Source organism: Echinops telfairi, unplaced genomic scaffold (assembly GCF_000313985.2).
Source record: "Echinops telfairi isolate 266 unplaced genomic scaffold, ASM31398v2 ScPeMD7_9;HRSCAF=40, whole genome shotgun sequence".
NCBI classification, from domain to species: Eukaryota; Metazoa; Chordata; class Mammalia; order Afrosoricida; family Tenrecidae; genus Echinops; species Echinops telfairi.
The window spans coordinates 79,931,018-79,937,437 of NW_022103906.1; positions in this window are offsets into that span (position 1 = coordinate 79,931,018).

The following is a 6,420-nucleotide window of genomic DNA, read 5'->3' on the forward strand; positions in this document are numbered from 1 at the left end:
AGAGTCATCGTATAGGACAGGGTAGAACTACCCTGGTGTGTTTCTGAGACTGTAGTCATATATAGAATCATCCTATAGGGCAGGGTAGAACTACCCTGGTGTGTGTTTCTGAGACTGTAGTCATATATAGAATCATCCTATAGGGCAGGGTAGAACTGCCCCTGTGGGTTTCTGAGACTGCTAATTCTTTAAGGGAGTAGAAGGCCTTATATTTCTCTCAGAAGAGCAGCTAGAGGTTTCAAACTGCTGAACTTGATGTTAGCAGCCCAATGAATAATCCACTGACCCACAGTCATGCCTCCCTGAGAGTAGCAGGTTTAGCAGATTTCAGTCAGATTTGCTGCAGAAGGCTGAAAGGCAAAGCCAGTTGTCTGTGTAGGAGGATTGGATTGGCAGTGGCCTGTGTTGTGTGCTTTGATGATGCCAGACGCACCCCACCCCCAAGCTTACCAGAGCTGCACCTGCAATTTAACAACAAAGATTTTTCTCCTCTGGGTTTTTAATTTGCTTTCTCAGAATGATCCTTTAAACAAATCGTTTCTCTCTGATTATGGCTATTGTGGAAAATTGAGAACATACAGAGAAGTTGATAAATGAAAATAGAAATTATCTGTAGCTCACCACTCAGACACGACAACTGCTAACATTTTGGTATATCTTCCACTTCCTTTCACATACTTGAAGTTGAAAAGATGATCTTCTTTTTAAAAACTCTTTTGAGGGCAATGAATGTACAAATGTGCCTTACACAATTGATGTATGTATGGATTGTGATAAGAGTCCTATGAGCCCCTAATAAAACGATTTAAAAAATAAATCAATAAAAATTAAAATGTAAAAAAAAACCTCTTTTGGTATGCATTCGAGCAGCTTTAAAGAAAAAGAAATCTGATGAATATAAACTCCAAGCATTTGTTTAAATTTACTTCTGGTTCCTACATTCATTCCATAAATGTTACTAAATACCTCCGCGGGCAAGGCATTGAGCTCGATCCAGATCAGCGATGTGAAAGGCTTGATCCTTTACACATGTGCAGATGCTTCTCTGAACCAGCAATCAGGATGGACAAGCTGTCTGTGTTCTCCCTTCTCTTTCTAGGTATCCCATGCAGGGTTATATGTGTGCTTCAAACGTCTTAGGTTTTAAAAGTTTGACAGTACTCAATGATAAAGACATTTTGTATGACTTGGGAGGTTTTCTACCCCCTTCTCGCTTTTGGATTGTATTCCTAACAGGAGGTTATCGAATTCAAGCACCTGATGGGACTTATCTGAGGAAACGTCTTTTAAAATTCCACTACTTACTAGAAGGAGGAGCACATTACATGTGCCTTAAACTCTCATGAACTGATTCATGAGATGGTTGTCTCCCAGTTTGAGGAGGTCACACATTGCCATAGAGCAGCAGTTCTCAACTGTGGGTCACGACCCCTTTGGGGGTTGAACAACCCTTTCACAGGGGTCACCCGATTCATAATAGTAGCAAAATAACAGTTATGAAATAGCAACAAAAATAATTTTATGGTTGGGGGGTCACCACCACATGAGGAACTGTATGAAAGGGTCGTGGCATTAGGAAGGCTGAGAATCACTACCCTTGAGTCTATTCTGACTCAGAGCGAGTCTATGGGACAGGGTAGAAACTGCCCCTGGGGAGTTCAGAAACCGTAACTCTTTATGGAGCAGAAAGCCTCATCTTTCTCCTGCACAGTGGCTGGTGGTTTCGAACTGCTGACCTGGTGTTTGGCAGCCCAATCTGAACTCACTATGCCACCAGGGCTCCTCTGTTTGAGAAGGTGGGTGCACTAAATAAGTGTCACAGAAGGGAAGTTGGAGGTCACAGATAATGAACTTTACTTTCTTCATGGCTCAGCCAGCCTTTGAGGGTAACAGGCATGTGTGCCAGGAGTGACACCCTCCTCGCCATTGTTAGATGACAGACCAGGCAGAGAACTCACTGTGCACTCACACTCACAGCACACTCACTGCCACGGAGTCCAAGCTGGCTTACTGAGATCCTAACAGACAGACTAGAACTTCCCCATAGGGCTTCTAAGACTGTAAATAAAGCAGATAGGCTCATCTTTCTCCCACAGAGCAGCTGGTGGGTTTGAACTACTGACCTTGCAGTTGGTGGCCCAATGCATAATCCACAGTGCAACTAGGGCTCAGTCAACAGCCCTGGTTTCTCATTAGGTTTGGCTTCCAGAAGAATTCTGCACATTGTATGGATGTCACTAAACAGCTATTAAAGCATGAATTCATTTCTTCCTACCTCTGCAGAGCAATAATGACTGAATTTTCTCATGAAGGTGGGCCCACCAGCTGTGGGTGCTAGTGTACTTGGTGAGGAAGAATTTGCACCTGGAATTGCAAAGTGTAGGGAGGAGGAAGATCAAGAAGCAGAAAACTGGGGCATGCCTAAGATCAAGATAAATGAATCCGAGAGATAGAATTAGGTGTGGGGTAACCAGACTGACCCAGAGATGCTGAGAAAGGGAGCTGAGAAATGACGCCTGGGGCCCCAGCATACAGATCAGGAGCTATTGAGAGGCCTTGCCTGGGGTGGGGAGGAAACATGAAGATGGGATTCTTTTGTATCATCATTTAAATAGTCAAATGTCACTGGGGCAGATTGGCTCATGCCCAGCAAAATAGCTTTATTTTTTAATAAATTTTTCATTTAAGGAGAACATTTATTCATTCTTAAAAGAGAAAAAGACAGCACAAAGATACAGACACATTACCCAACAAAATAGAATTTTAGCAAAGTAGATTAAATAGTATGGTAGAGTTAGAGTTCTAACTAGAGTTAGAAAGGAAAGCATTTCTGTCTTTCTATTTTTCTTTTTTAAGGAAAGCACTTCAAGATACGATTTGGAGGTGGTACAAGTCATTTTGAAAACAACCAGTTCATTTTCCTCATTCTTTGCTCATCATGGGGCCTAACACACAGTGCATACTTGGTAAATATTAAATAAGAAATGAATGCCCCATACAAAATGATTGTTTTATCCTGAGACCAGGCCTATCGTCACTCCCTTCTGCCCCAAAAGATAGCCATTAAACTAGCTTCTATCACCATCAAAGAGTTTTGCCTGGTTTTCAGCATAATATGAATTGAATTATATGTTTTATATTCTATTGTGCATGGTTTCTTCCATTCAACAGAATGTTTTATGAGATTCCTCTAAATGCTGCAAGCAGTCAGTCTGTTCTTTTTCATTGCTGTTTAATATTTTGTTTTATAAATATACCGCTCTTTATCCAGTCTACCACTGATGGATATTTGTCTCCAGTTTGAAGCTCTGGCTTCTAGTGCTGCTATGAACATCCTTTGGATCACAATGCAATGTAAGGAAAACAAAACTCCTCGTGACCAGCCCAATAGACCACATCACGCCGAGGATTTCATTTTACTTGGGCCCACCATCAACACTCATGGCAGCAGCAGTCAATAAACCAAATCACTGTATCTCACTGGGTCAATCTAGTGCATAAGACCGCTGTACAGTGTTCAAGACTGAAGATGTCACTTTGAGGACCAAGTCATGGTGTGTTAATCATCTCACGTGAAAGCTGGACGATAAATCTGGATGATGTGACGGATTGAATGAAGGGACTGGAGCAAAATATGGACACTGTCAGAGGAACAAACGAATCTCTCTTGAGGAGTACTGCCGGAAGCACAAGTGAGACTGGGTCTCATGTATGTCAGACGTGTTATCAGGAGGATCCCTTCATTGCCACTGAGTCGATTCCGACTCATAATGACCCTATAGAACAGAACAGGGTAGAACTGCCCCTACAAGTTTCTGAGACTAACTCTGTATGAAGTAGCAAGTCTCCCTGAAGGCAGCTGATGGTTTTGAACTGCTGACCATGTGGTTAGAGGCCCAGGGTGTAACCACTATACCACACCACCAGGACTCCTCAGGAGGGAGCCGAGCTGGAGAAGGATAAAACGCTTGATAAGGTAGAGGGTCAGGCAGGGAGGGGGGGTACATTAACATGTTGTCTACAACTCAATGAACTCACTTCCGAGGGTCCCTGCTGACTCATAGCAGTCCCCGCTGGGTTTCCTTCTGTTTGCAGGAATAAGGTGCAGTATAGCACTGATGTAACACACAACTTTCCTCTAGTTCTTTGGTGCTTCCTTCCCCCCACTATCATGACCTCAATTCTACCTTACAAATGGGATTAGACCAGAGCATGCACACTGCTACAGATAAGAGCCTGCAACACAGGGACTCCAGGATAGATAAACCCCTCAGGACCAACAAGGAGAATAGAGATACCAGGAGGATCAGGGGAGGTTGGGGGGAGAAAGGGGGAATCAATCACAAGGATTAACCTAGAACCCGCTCCTGGGAGGACAAACAATGGAAAAGTGGGTGAAGGGTGACAGAGGACGATGTAAGATATGAAAAGAATCATCTATAATTTATTAAGGGTTGTGAGGGAGGGCGGGCAGGGGAGGGAGGGGGAAGAAATGGGGAGCTGCTATCAGGGGCTCAAGTGGGAAGAGAATGCTTTGAAAATGATGATGGCGGCATATGTGCAAATGTGCTTGACACAGTGGAGGAATGTATGGATTGTGATAAGAGATGTAAGAGCCCCCAATAAAAGTATTTAATTAAAAAGGAAAAAAAGATTCTCCCATAGAGCTGCTGGTGTTTTTGAACTGCTGACCATGTGGATCACAGCCCAATGCATAACCACCATACCACTAGGGCTCCTTTCTGGCTGCAACAGTAGGTTTAAACATGGCAACACTTGTGAGGCTAGTGCAGGGCCATGAATGATTGCGTTCTGTTAACCAGAGGGTCACTATGAGTCAGAGCTTACTCGGCTGGAAAACAATTAACCACAAGGAACAGTCTTGTCCGCGTCTTCTGGTAGACATATATACTAATATCTATTGGGTATATCCAAGAGTAGAATTACCAGATCATAGCATAAGTGTGAATTCTGCTTTAACCAGTAATACAAATCATCACCCTTCCATGCCCACCCCTATCCTTATCTGCTTTGTAAGGCTGATGTTGGCATCCAATGAGCTAACCTAGGTAAACGATCAGACTTGGTAACAGTCTCGAGGAGGTGCACATTAAATGTTTGCTCCTTTCCTATGAGTGGGGAGACTTCGGGCAACAATAAAACTGATCCATCATCTACATTCGGGGATCTTAGGACAGGTGGTTTAGGTATTGAATTAATGTGCTTCCTAAGTCAAAGTCAGTAAATCCAGGTAATAGACAGTGTTGAGCATCTGGCTTGGACAGTTTGAACTGTCTAAAGTTAGGAAACAGAAAGCTGAAGGAGGACACAAAGGAGTGAGATAACAAAGAAGAAGAAAAAACAAACACCACCACCAAACCAGTCACTGCCATCAAGCTGATGTGACTCACAGCGACCCTGTAGGACAGGGTAGAACTGCCCCTGGGAGCTTCTGAGCCTGTCACTGTTCACAGGAGTAGAAAACACGCCATCTTTCTCCCTCAGATCAGCTGGTGGCTTTGAACTGCTGACCTTGAGGATTGTGGCCCAATGTGTAACCACTATGCCACCAGGGCTCCTGAGATCATGAAAGCAGGATATTCATTCATATGATTTTTTTCTAGTTGCTCTCAGATATTAACCATTAAAATGGGAAGTGGGGCTTACAGCTACGATACGTGAAAACATGCTTCTGCAAAAAGCCACGTCATCTAGCTGGAACTAATTTAGAATGTGGGTTTAGAATCACTTGGATGTAGTCAGCATGCACAGGACACCTATGCCTGTTCTGTGATATGGAAGCAGCCCGGACGTGGCTGTTGTAGCGCTACAGATCCTTAAGGAACCCAAACCAAACGAAAGCAAAAAAGAAACGCACTGCCCTCGAGTCGATTCTGACTCGTAGTGACCTTGTATAGGGTCATCCCTATCCCTGCATGTATGCCAGTGGGAAATTGTACCCAGAACATAGCAACAACAGATAAGACGAACATGAGTCAAAGAGTAAAGTGGGAAATAAAAAGAGATTCTCAGTAAAGGCTATTTGGAGATTGGCTTGATGGCGTAATGGACTATGTATGCATTGGGCTACTAAATTCAAGGTCAGCTGTTCAAACCGGCTAGTGGCTCTGTGGGAGAAAGCTGAGGCTGTCCCATAAAGTCTTCCTGTGTCAGAAGCCCTGAGGGGCAGTCCTACTGTCCTGTGCGTGCTGAAAGTGAGGACTTGAAGCACTTGCTGATGAAGATCACGGATTGCAGCCTTCAGTGTGGATGACAACTCACTGTCAGGAAGACCCAAATCCTCACAACTGAACCAGTGAGTAGCATCAGGATCAATGGAGAAAAGGTTGACATTGCAAGGATTTTGTCTTACTTGGATCCACAATCAATGCCCATGGAGGCAGCACTTGAGAGACCAAA